The sequence below is a fragment of the Lissotriton helveticus genome, chromosome 6 (genome assembly GCF_964261635.1).
Source record: "Lissotriton helveticus chromosome 6, aLisHel1.1, whole genome shotgun sequence".
Lineage (NCBI taxonomy): Eukaryota > Metazoa > Chordata > Amphibia > Caudata > Salamandridae > Lissotriton > Lissotriton helveticus.
In genome coordinates this window covers 1734672781-1734685519 of record NC_136067.1, presented here as the reverse complement: position 1 = coordinate 1734685519, position 12739 = coordinate 1734672781, and positions in this window count along the sequence as shown.

Sequence of the window (12739 nt, the reverse complement as noted above, 5' to 3'; positions counted from 1 at the left end):
ACCTTTTGTTTTTGCGCCGTAGCTCTGCCAGCACCTAGGGAAACCTAGCAAACCTATACATTTCTGAAAACTAGACACCCAGGGCAATTCAGGATGGGGTGACTCGTCTGCCTACCCCCAGGTTTTGTTACCCAGAATCCCTTTCAAACAAAAAAATTTGACCAAAAAAACACATTTTCCTCACATTTATGTGGTGGAAAGTTCTGGAATCTGCGTGGATCAACAAATTTCCATGCACCCAGTGTGCCCCCAGGTCTCCCGAAAAAAATGGTACCTCACTTGCGTGGGTAGGCATAGTGGCTGCGACATGAAACAGCGCAAAACGCAGCATGGTCGCACCTCAATTTCCCAGTGAAATTTAGCACGATTCGGACAAAAAGACTACCTTTTGTTTTTACGCCGTAGCTCTGCCAGCACCTAGGGAAACCTAGCAAACCTATACATTTCTGAAAACTAGACACCCAGGGCAATTCAGGATGGGGTGACTCGTCTGCCTACCCCCAGGTTTTGTTACCCAGAATCCCTTTCAAACAAAACAATTTGACCAAAAAAACACATTTTCCTCACATTTCTGTGGTGGAAAGTTCTGGAATCTGCGTGGATCAACAAATTTCCATCCATCCAGTGTGCCCCCAGGTCTCCCGAAAAAAATGGTACCTCACTTGCGTGGGTAGGCATAGTGGCTGCGACATGAAACAGCGCAAAACGCAGCATGATCGCACCTCAATTTCCCAGTGAAATTTAGCACGATTCAGACAAAAAGACTACCTTTTGTTTTTGCGCCGTAGCTCTGCCAGCACCTAGGGAAACCTAGCAAACCTATACATTTCTGAAAACTAGACACCCAGGGCAATTCAGGATGGGGTGACTCGTCTGCCTACCCCCAGGTTTTGTTACCCAGAATCCCTTACAAACATAAAAATTTGACCAAAAAAACACATTTTCCTCACATTTCTGTGGTGGAAAGTTCTGGAATCTGCGTGGATCAACAAATTTCCACCCACCCAGCGTGCCCCCAGGTCTCCCGAAAAAAATGGTACCTCACTTGCGTGGGTAGGCATAGTGGCTGCGACATGAAACCGCGCAAAACGCAGCATGGTCGCACCTCAATTTCCCAGTGAAATTTAGCACGATTCGGACAAAAAGACTACCTTTTGTTTTTACGCCATAGCTCTGCCAGCACCTAGGGAAAACTAGCAAACCTATACATTTCTGAAAACTAGACACCCAGGGCAATTCAGGATGGGGTGACTCGTCTGCCTACCCCCAGGTTTTGTTACCCAGAATCCCTTACAAACATAAAAATTTGACCAAAAAACCACATTTTCCTCACATTTCTGTGGTGGAAAGTTCTGGAATCTGCGTGGATCAACAAATTTCCACCCACCCAGCGTGCCCCCAGGTCTCCCGAAAAAAATGGTACCTCACTTGCGTGGGTAGGCATAGTGGCTGCGACATGAAACAGCGCAAAACGCAGCATGGTCGCACCTCAATTTCCCAGTGAAATTTTGCACAATTCGGACAAAAAGACTACCTTTTGTTTTTGCGCCGTAGCTCTGCCAGCACCTAGGGAAACCTAGCAAACCTATACATTTTTGAAAACTAGACACCCAGGGGAATTCAGGATGGGGTGACTCGTCTGCCTACCCCCAGGTTTTGTTACCCAGAATCCCTTGAAAACATAAATATTTGACCAAAAAAACACATTTTCCTCACATTTCTGTGGTGGAAAGTTCTGGAATCTGCGTGGATCAACAAATTTCCACTCACCCAGCGTGCCCCCAGGTCTCCCGAAAAAAATGGTACCTCACTTGCGTGGGTAGGCATAGTGGCTGCGACATAAAACAGCGCAAAACGCAGCATGGTCGCACCTCAATTTCCCAGTGAAATTTAGCACGATTCGGACAAAAAGACTACCTTTTGTTTTTGCGCCGTAGCTCTGCCAGCACCTAGGGAAAACTAGCAAACCTATACATTTCTGAAAACTAGACACCCAGGGCAATTCAGGATGGGGTGACACGTCTGCCTACCCCCAGGTTTTGTTACCCAGAATCCCTTACAAACATAAAAATGTGACCAAAAAAACACATTTTCCTCACATTTCTGTGGTGGAAAGTTCTGGAATCTGCGTGGATCAACAAATTTCCACCCACCCAGCGTGCCCCCAGGTCTCCCGAAAAAAATGGTACCTCACTTGCGTGGGTAGGCATAGTGGCTGCGACATGAAACAGCGCAAAACGCAGCATGGTCGCACCTCAATTTCCCAGTGAAATTTTGCACGATTCGGACAAAAAGACTACCTTTTGTTTTTGCGCCGTAGCTCTGCCAGCACCTAAGGAAACCTAGCAAACCTATACATTTTTGAAAACTAGACACCCAGGGGAATTCAGGATGGGGTGACTCGTCTGCCTACCCCCAGGTTTTGTTACCCAGAATCCCTTGAAAACATAAATATTTGACCAAAAAAACACATTTTCCTCACATTTCTGTGGTGGAAAGTTCTGGAATCTGCGTGGATCAACAAATTTCCACTCACCCAGCGTGCCCCCAGGTCTCCCGAAAAAAACGGTACCTCACTTGCGTGGGTAGACATAGTGGCTGCAACAGGAAACGGTTCAAATCGTACGGTGGTGAATTTACATTACCTTATTGCAAAACTACCTTGATTTTGGGGGGGGGGGATCTGAATTTGTGGCCCGGGGCTCGGTGGTATTCTTTGCAAAGTAGCAAACCCAAACAGTTCTGAAAACTAGACACCCGGGGGAGTCCAGGGAGGTATGGCATGCATGGGTCCCCCAATGTTTTCCTACCCAGAACTCTCTGCAAACCTTAAAATTAGGTAAAAATTGCACTTTTCCAAACTTTTTGGCGTGGGATCGCCGTGCCGGCAAAAAAGTCGTACCACCCTGCGTTCCCCTTGTTCTCCCGAGTAAAAGGATACCTCACTTGTGTGGGTGCCCCAAAGCAGAACACCCCAAAAATGAATTTTGAAAAAAGTAGTTTTTACTCATATTTACGTTTTACAAATTAAGCACCCCAGCCTAAGTCACTTGCCTTTGGCCCACCCACACAAGTGAGGTATCATTTTACTCGGGAGAACAAGGGAAACGCTGGGTGGTAGGACATTTGTTCAGGCAGCGAGATCCCACCCAAAAAAGTATGGAAAAGTTGGTTTTTGGACCAAAATTTCAGGTTTGCAGGGGTTTCTGGGTAGGAAAACATTGGGGGACCCACGCATGCCATACCACCCTGGACTCCCCCGGGTGTCTAGTTCTCAGAACTGTTTGGGTTTGGTAGTTTCCAAAGATGCCTGCCAAGCCCCGGGCCAAAAGCTCAGGTGACCCCCTCAAAAAATAAGATTATTTGGCTAAAGGTAATGTTTTCGTCTCCACAGTATGAATTGGGCCTTTTCCTAAAGCAGCCGCTATGCCTACCCACGCAAGTGAGGTACCATTTTTATCGGGAGACCTTGGGGAACGCTGGGTGGGAGGTAATTTGTGTGAGCCCAGTGATGCCACGCTTTCCCACACTAAAACGTGTGAAAAAAAATGATTTTTTCCAAGCAAAAAATGAGGTTTGCAAGGGATTCTGGGTAAAGGAACGTTGGAGGATCCACGCAAGCCATACCTCCTTGGAAGCCCCCGGGTGTCTACTTTTCAGAAATGTGTGGGTTTGGTAGGTTTCCCTAGATGGCTGTCTCGCACGGGCCAAAAGCCCGGGTAACCCCTCTTGCAAAAGCTGGTGGACATGAATTCTCCAGCTTTTGCAAGAGGGGTTACCTGGGTTTCTGGCCCCGTGCGAGACAGCCATCTAGGGAAACCTACCAAACCCACACATTTCTGAAAAGTAGACACCCGGGGGAGTCCAGGGAGGTATGGCATGCGTGGGTCCCCCAATGTTTTCCTACCCAGAACTCCTTGAAAACATAAAAATGTGACCAAAAAAACACATTTTCCTCACATTTCTGTGGTGGAAAGTTCTGGAATCTGCGTGGATCAACAAATTTCTACCCACCCAGCGTGCCCCCAGGTCTCCCGAAAAAAACGGTACCTCACTTGCGTGGGTAGACATAGTGGCTGCAACAGGAAACGGTTCAAATCGTACGGTGGTGAATTTACATTACCTTATTGCAAAACTACCTTGATTTTAGGGGGGGGGGGATCTGAATTTGTGGCCCGGGGCTCAGTGGTATTCTTTGCAAAGTAGCAAACCCAAACAGTTCTGAAAACTAGACACCCGGGGGAGTCCAGGGAGGTATGGCATGCATGGGTCCCCCAATGTTTTCCTACCCAGAACTCTCTGCAAACCTTAAAATTAGGTAAAAATTGCACTTTTCCAAACTTTTTGGCGTGGGATCGCCGTGCCGGCAAAAAAGTCGTACCACCCTGCGTTCCCCTTGTTCTCCCGAGTAAAAGGATACCTCACTTGTGTGGGTGCCCCAAAGTAGAACACCCCAAAAATGAATTTTGAAAAAGGTAGTTTTTACTCATATTTACGTTTTACAAATTAAGCACCCCAGCCTAAGTCACTTGCCTTTGGCCCACCCACACAAGTGAGGTATCATTTTACTCGGGAGAACAAGGGAAACGCTGGGTGGTAGGACATTTGTTCCGGCAGCGAGATCCCACCCAAAAAAGTATGGAAAAGTTGGTTTTTGGACCAAAATTTCAGGTTTGCAGGGGTTTCTGGGTAGGAAAACATTGGGGGACCCACGCATGCCATACCACCCTGGACTCCCCCGGGTGTCTAGTTCTCAGAACTGTTTGGGTTTGGTAGTTTCCAAAGATGCCTGCCAAGCCCCGGGCCAAAAGCTCAGGTGACCCCCTCAAAAAATAAGATTATTTGGCTAAAGGTAATGTTTTCGTCTCCACAGTATGAATTGGGCCTTTTCCTAAAGCAGCCGCTATGCCTACCCACGCAAGTGAGGTACCATTTTTATCGGGAGACCTTGGGGAACGCTGGGTGGGAGGTAATTTGTGTGAGCCCAGTGATGCCACGCTTTCCCACACTAAAACGTGTGAAAAAAAATGATTTTTTCCAAGCAAAAAATGAGGTTTGCAAGGGATTCTGGGTAAAGGAACGTTGGAGGATCCACGCAAGCCATACCTCCTTGGAAGCCCCCGGGTGTCTACTTTTCAGAAATGTGTGGGTTTGGTAGGTTTCCCTAGATGGCTGTCTCGCACGGGGCCAAAAACCCGGGTAACCCCTCTTGCAAAAGCTGGTGGACATGAATTCTCCAGCTTTTGCAAGAGGGGTTTTGCAAAAAAATGAAATGCTCTGTCAATAAATAAATGCATAAAAACCGAACCAGTGACTCGCAACTCGTGAGCTGTAAAGCCACGACAAGGCACCAACCGTTTTACAGGCCATTCACGCACCTTTCATACCTGATACAAACAAGACCACTGACACCATCTGGAATAAAAGCAACACATTACAACAATCACAATAAGGGACAAGGTACACCCTAATGCAGAAAGAGAAAAAAAACAATTATTACTGCACACCCATCTAATCCGCAAGCACACACACATACTGGTTGGATTTGGCACGAGGGTGAGTGATGATTCAGTACATACAATTGTATACGCAAGTAATTTCACAAAAATGAAATACACTGTGTATAATTGCAAGTATGATAAACTGAACCACTGACTCACAGCTCGTGAGCTGTAAAGCCACGTCAAGGCACCAACCTCTTTACAGGCCATTCATACACCTTTCGTACGTGTGACACATTCAAAACATTCACACCGCCAGCCGCGGACCCATCACATTTCAACACTCACACCAGCAAACAGCGCCATTCAAGGGCCCATCACTTTCACACGCCCACATTTCTGAAACTGGAACTACACAAATTGATGGACTGCGTGGAGTGTCACTCAACAAGCAGTGTGTGCAGTGACCAACAGAAAGTAACTACTCACACACCGCCAGCCGAGCGCCAGTCCACCCACACCACCAGCCAAGCACCAGACCATGCACACCGCCAGCCAAACACTCAGCGCACACCACCAGCCAAGCGCCTCTCCACGCACACCGCCAGCCAAGCACCACTCCGTGCACAGACAGCTAAACACCGCTCCACGCACACCCTCCAGCCAAGTACCACTCCACAAACACCACCAGCCAAGCGCCACTCCACACACACTGCCAGCCAAGCACCATTCCACACACACTGCCAGCCAAGCACCACTCCACACACACCGCCAGCCAAGCAGCACTCCACACACACCGCCAGCCAAGCACCACTCCACACACACCGCCAGCCAAGCACCACTCCACACACACCGCCAGCCAAGCACCACTCCACACACACCGCCAGCCAAGCACCACTCCACACACACCGCCAGCCAAGCACCACTCCACACACACCATCAGCCAAACACCACTCCATGCACAGACAGCCAAGTACCACTCCACGAACACCACCAGCCAAGCGCCACTCCACACACACCGCCAGCAAAGCACCACTCCGTGCACAGACAGCCAAGCACCACTCCACACACACCGCCAGCCAAGCACCACTCCACACACACCGCCAGCCAAGCACCACTCCACACACACCGCCAGCCAAGCGCAACTCCACACACACCGCCAGCCAAGCACCAGCCGGCACACACCACAAACACATTTAGAATTCTTTTTTTGAAAATGACACTAAACAAATGGAAATACCTACAAATCAGGTAACACAAATTCTTAAAATAAAAACTTTGCACTAATGCCAATCCTTGAAACAAACTAAAAATGTTTTACAGAATGCAGACCAAGCAATTCACTTTACAGCTCAATCAAACTCCCAATAGTTCTTTTGCGTGTGGTACGATTTAAAACAAGCTGACATACACAATGCAGGCTTAGAAGGACAGTCAGGACAGTATATACGAGACTCCTTCCGCACGCCTCTTCGCCAACAGACTCTGCATCTTCTAGTCGGAAAGTCTCTAGCAGTAGTGGAAGGAATAGATTCAGGAAAGTGGCGATCTTGCAATCTAGCCACTTCCTCCACCACTCCAAATCTAGGAACACTTGCCTGCTGCACAAGTACAAGGCTGCCTATTATAGACTCCTGAAACTTAAGAAAAGTCATCTTCGTCCCAGGACAAGACTTCTGGTACACAACGAAAGCATTAAATGATGCCAAGTGGAACAGATGGATAGCCAACTTCTTGTACCAAACGTAAGCCTTTCGAAGAGCAGCATAAGGTTCCAACCTCTGATCTACTCTGTCAACACCACCCATGAACTTATTGTAAGCTAGAATGCACACAGGTTTGCGCACTTCAGCACCCTGACCCCAAACAGGCACAGGTACAGTACTTTCATCGTGGATAGTAGTCAGCATGTACACATCTCTCTTGTCTGAATACTTCACAGCTAAAAGCTCCCCACATCGCAATGCCGTAGACTGTCCCCGCACAAGCCTTTTGCAAACAAGTTCCTTTGGGAAACCTTTACGGTTACTGCGCATTGTGCCACAAGCAACAGGGCCCACTTTGGCCAACTCCTTGAACAACTGCACACCAGTGTAGAAGTTATCTACATATAAATGATGGCCTTTGTTAAATAATCCTCTACCTAGTTCCCACACAATTTTCTCAGTTACTCCAAAAGTAGAAGGACAACCAGGAGGGTTAATGCGGGACTCCTTACCAGTGTACACCCTGAAATTGTAGACATATCCAGTCTCACTGTCACACAGCATATACAGTTTGATTCCATAGCGTGACCTCTTACTAGGAATGTATTGCCTAAAAACCAAGCGGCCCTTGAACAACACCAAAGACTCATCCACTGCAATTTCTTTACCAGGGCCAAAAATCTCAGAAAAACTATCAACAAAGTGATCAAGGACAGGCCGAATTTTAAACAAACGGTCACAATCAGGGTGATCGCGTGACAACGCTAAACTATTATCAGCAAAATGCATCATCCGAAGAAGAAGCGTATACCGATCACGACTTATGACTGCTGGAAATATAGCTGTTACCATCAAGGGACTAGTGGACCAATATGAAGTAATTGATGACTTCCTTTTCAAGCCCATCAAAAAAGTTAATCCCAGAAACTTCTTCATCTCTTCAACATTGGTGGGAGTCCACCGGATTGCTCTACAATAGGGCTTAAGGCTGGCACTGTTGGCCCTCAAATATTGTTCTGCATATAAATTGGTTTGCTCAACAATCTCTTGCAAAAACACATCGTCAAAAAACAACTGAAAAAAATTAATTGGCAGAAAATTCTCTGTATTCACTCTACACCCAGGAACACCAGTGAACTCTGGCAATGCCGGCTGCACCAAGCCAGGGGGAACCCAGAGGCCATCCCTATCAACGGGGGGAGCAGCCACCCCAGCCTGCAGCACCGAAACATCTTGCTGCTGTTCTCCAACGGGAAGCCTAACAGCCACAGATACTTCAGGCTGCACAACACCAACAGAAGACGTAGCATCCCCAGAGGGCTCTTCCTGCACTACACCAACGGGAAGCCCAGCAGCCTGAGATGCTTCTTGCTGCACTACACCACCGGGAAACCCAGCAGGCCCAGATGCCTCTTGCCGCTCTACACCAATGGGAAGCCTAACAGCCCCAGATGCCTCTTGCTGCACTACACGAGCAGGAAGACGAAAAGCACCAGATGCCCCTTTGCGCACCACAGCAATGTGAAGCCTTTTGGGTGCAGGCTCCAGCCCACATGCCTCTTGCCGACGTAAAAAGAAAGGAAACCTTGCGGCCCTAGGCAGCAGCACAGGTGCCTCTTGGCCCATTACCGGCAACACAATGTCCTCCTGTACCATAGGCCCTTCATCAGCACTAGAAGAAGAGTCATCATCCGATGATGATGATTCCATGCGAAGAGAAAACTCACTGCCTGAATCTTCTGCCGCTTCCTGGGAGTCCGAATCGGACTCAGACTCTGAACCATGGTCCGAGGAAGACTCAAAAAGCAAACCAAGAACCTGCTGAGCAGTAATCCTGCGACTAGCCATTATCCTTACAAAGCAAGAAGACTGCACACACAAGTGAACAACAACCTACACTGTGCAAAGTAAGAAGTAAACAAGGTAAGGCTTTCACTAAAAGATAAATACAATCCAAAACAATTTCACTCTTACAAAATATAGCTACACTCACCAGCACCTACTCTGTTGAGACACAGCGAAAAGAAATGAAATCCCACTAGAAAGAAAAAAATAAATGACATTAGAAAACAAAGTGCACATCAAACACTAATGCTGAAAAAAAAAACACAGAGCCACACAAACTGCTAGAAGTACAACCTTTTTCAAAAAGACAAACATCAAGGAGAAGTAGTACAAAATACATTCACTTACCAAGCACAAGCAACTACACAAGCTGCAAACAGACACGCAACCTACAACAATCCAAACAGCAAAAGCCTGGAACAAGACAAAAATAGAGAAGAAAAAAAAATTACTACCACATTTCACAAACAATATAACAATTAAAAAAACAACACACAAATTTGCCCACCAAATTAAAATTCGGCCAGATGGGCCATCAATTAGGGCTTAGACCAAATGAGATTAGATGAGGTTTAACATCAAGACACTGGATAATTTTTTGAATTTTTGTAAAGTGCCTGACCACTTTGGTGCCAGTCAGTCTTTTGCTACTACCAGTACCCATATCACACAGGGGCAGTAAGGACATTCATACACCTTTTGTACGTGTGACACATACAAAACATTCACACCGCCAGCCGCCCATCACTTTCACACGCCCACATATCTGACATAGCAACTACAGAAAATGATGGACTGCGTAGAGTGTCACTCAACTAGCAGTGTGTGTAGTGACCAACAGAAAGTAACTACTCACACACCGTCAGCAGAGTTCCAGTCCACCCACACCACCATCCAAGCACCAGACCATGCACACCGCCAGCCAAACCCCACTCAGCGCACACCGACAGCCAAGTACCACTCCACGCACACCATCCAGCCAAGTACCACTCCCCACACACCGCCAGCCAAACACCACTCCCCACACACCGCCAGCCAAACACCACTCCACACACACCGCCAGCCAAGCAGCACTCCGTGCACAGACAGCAAAGTAGCACTCCAGCACACCACCAGCCAAGCGCCACTCCACACACACCGCCAGCCAAGCAGCACTCCGTGCACAGACAGCAAAGTAGCACTCCACGCACACCACCAGCCAAGCGCCACTCAACACACACCTCCAGCCAAGCAGCACTCCACGCACACCACCAGCCAAGCGCCACTCAACACACACCTCCAGCCAAGCAGCACTCCGTGCACAGACAGCAAAGTAGCACTCCATGCACACCACCAGCCAAGCGCCACTCCACACACACCACCAGCCAAGCAGCACTCCGTGCACAGACAGCAAAGTAGCACTCCACGCACACTAACAGCCAAGCGCCACTCCACACACACCGCCAGCCAAGCACCACTCCGTGCACTGACAGCAAAGTAGCACTCCACGCACACCACCTGCCAAGCGCCACTCCACAAGCACCACCAGCCAAGCACCACTCACCGCCAGCCAAGCACCATCCAGCCAAGCGCCACTCCACACACACCGCCAGCCAAGCGCCACTCCACACACACCGCCAGCCAAGCAGCACTCCGTGCACAGACAGCAAAGTAGCACTCCACGCACACCACCAGCCAAGCGCCACTCCACACACACCGCCAGCCAAGCAGCACTCCGTGCACAGACAGCAAAGTAGCACTCCACGCACACCACCAGCCAAGCGCCACTCCACACACACCGCCAGCCAAGCAGCACTCCGTGCACAGACAGCAAAGTAGCACTCCACGCACACTAACAGCCAAGCGCCACTCCACACACACCGCCAGCCAAGCACCACTCCGTGCACAGACAGCAAAGTAGCACTCCACGCACACCACCTGCCAGGCGCCACTCCACAAGCACCACCAGCCAAGCACCACTCACCGCCAGCCAAGCACCATCCAGCCAAGCGCCACTCCACACACACCGCCAGCCAAGCAGCACTCCGTGCACAGACAGCAAAGTAGCACTCCACGCACACCACCAGCCAAGCGCCACTCCACACACACCGCCAGCCAAGCAGCACTCCGTGCACAGACAGCAAAGTAGCACTCCACGCACACCACCAGCCAAGCGCCACTCCACACACACCGCCAGCCAAGCAGCACTCCGTGCACAGACAGCAAAGTAGCACTCCACGCACACTAACAGCCAAGCGCCACTCCACACACACCGCCATCCAAGCACCACTCCGTGCACTGACAGCAAAGTAGCACTCCACGCACACCACCTGCCAAGCGCCACTCCACAAGCACCACCAGCCAAGCACCACTCACCGCCAGCCAAGCACCATCCAGCCAAGCGCCACTCCACACACACCGCCAGCCAAGCGCCACTCCACACACACCGCCAGCCAAGCAGCACTCCGTGCACAGACAGCAAAGTAGCACTCCACGCACACCACCAGCCAAGCGCCACTCCACACACACCGCCAGCCAAGCAGCACTCCGTGCACAGACAGCAAAGTAGCACTCCACGCACACCACCAGCCAAGCGCCACTCCACACACACCGCCAGCCAAGCAGCACTCCGTGCACAGACAGCAAAGTAGCACTCCACGCACACCACCAGCCAAGCGCCACTCCACACACACCACCAGCCAAGCAGCACTCCGTGCACAGACAGCAAAGTAGCACTCCACGCACACCACCAGCCAAGCGCCACTCCACACACACCACCAGCCAAGCTGCACTCCGTGCACAGACAGCAAAGTAGCACTCCACGCACACCACCAGCCAAGCGCCACTCCACACACACCGCCAGCCAAGCACCACTCCGTGCACAGACAGCCAAGTACCACTCTACACACACCACCAGCCAAGCGCCACTCCACACACACCGCCAGCCAAGCACCACTCCGTGCATAGATAGCCAAGTACCCCTCCACGCACACCGCCAGCCAAACACCACTCAGCGCACACCGACAGCCAAGTACCACTCCACACACACCGCCAGCCAAGCACCGCTCCACGCACACCATCCAGCCAAGTACCACTCCCCACACACACCACCAGCAAACATGCCCAAGGGGTCGCTTCCTAAAAACTTTGTGTTAGTGGGCATTTTCCGCCCCCCCTGGGTGCAAAACGGCAAAAAAAACAGGCCGATTTGCCCCCAGGGTGGACAGAAAAACAAAAACACAATCATGTCCACCTGGAAGCGACCCTTACCCAAGGGGTCGCTTCCCAAAACAAACACATTGCCCCAACAAAAATCCCTGGTTCTAGTGGGTAATTTCTGCCCCCCCTGGGGGCAAAACGGCCGAAAAACGGGCCGATTTCCCCCCAGGGGGGGCAGAAAAACAAAAACATACTCAGACCCCACCTGGAAGCGACCCTTGCCCAAGGGGTCGCTTCCTAAAAACTAAAATTACATCCCTGGTGTCTAGTGGGCATTTTCTGTCCCCCCTGGGGGCAAAACGGCAAAAAAAAACGGGCCGATTTGCCCCCAGGGGGGACAGAAAAACGTAAACAAAATCAATGGCCGCCATCTTTGTAAAAATCTATATCCCTGGTGCTAGTGGGGAATTTCTGCCCCCCCTGGGGGCAAAACGGCAGAAAAAACGGGCCGATTTCCCCCCAGGGGGGGCAGAAAAACGAAAACATATTGCCAGCCAGCCTGGAAGCGACCCTTGCCCAAGGGGTCACTTCCTAAAAACTAAAAGTATA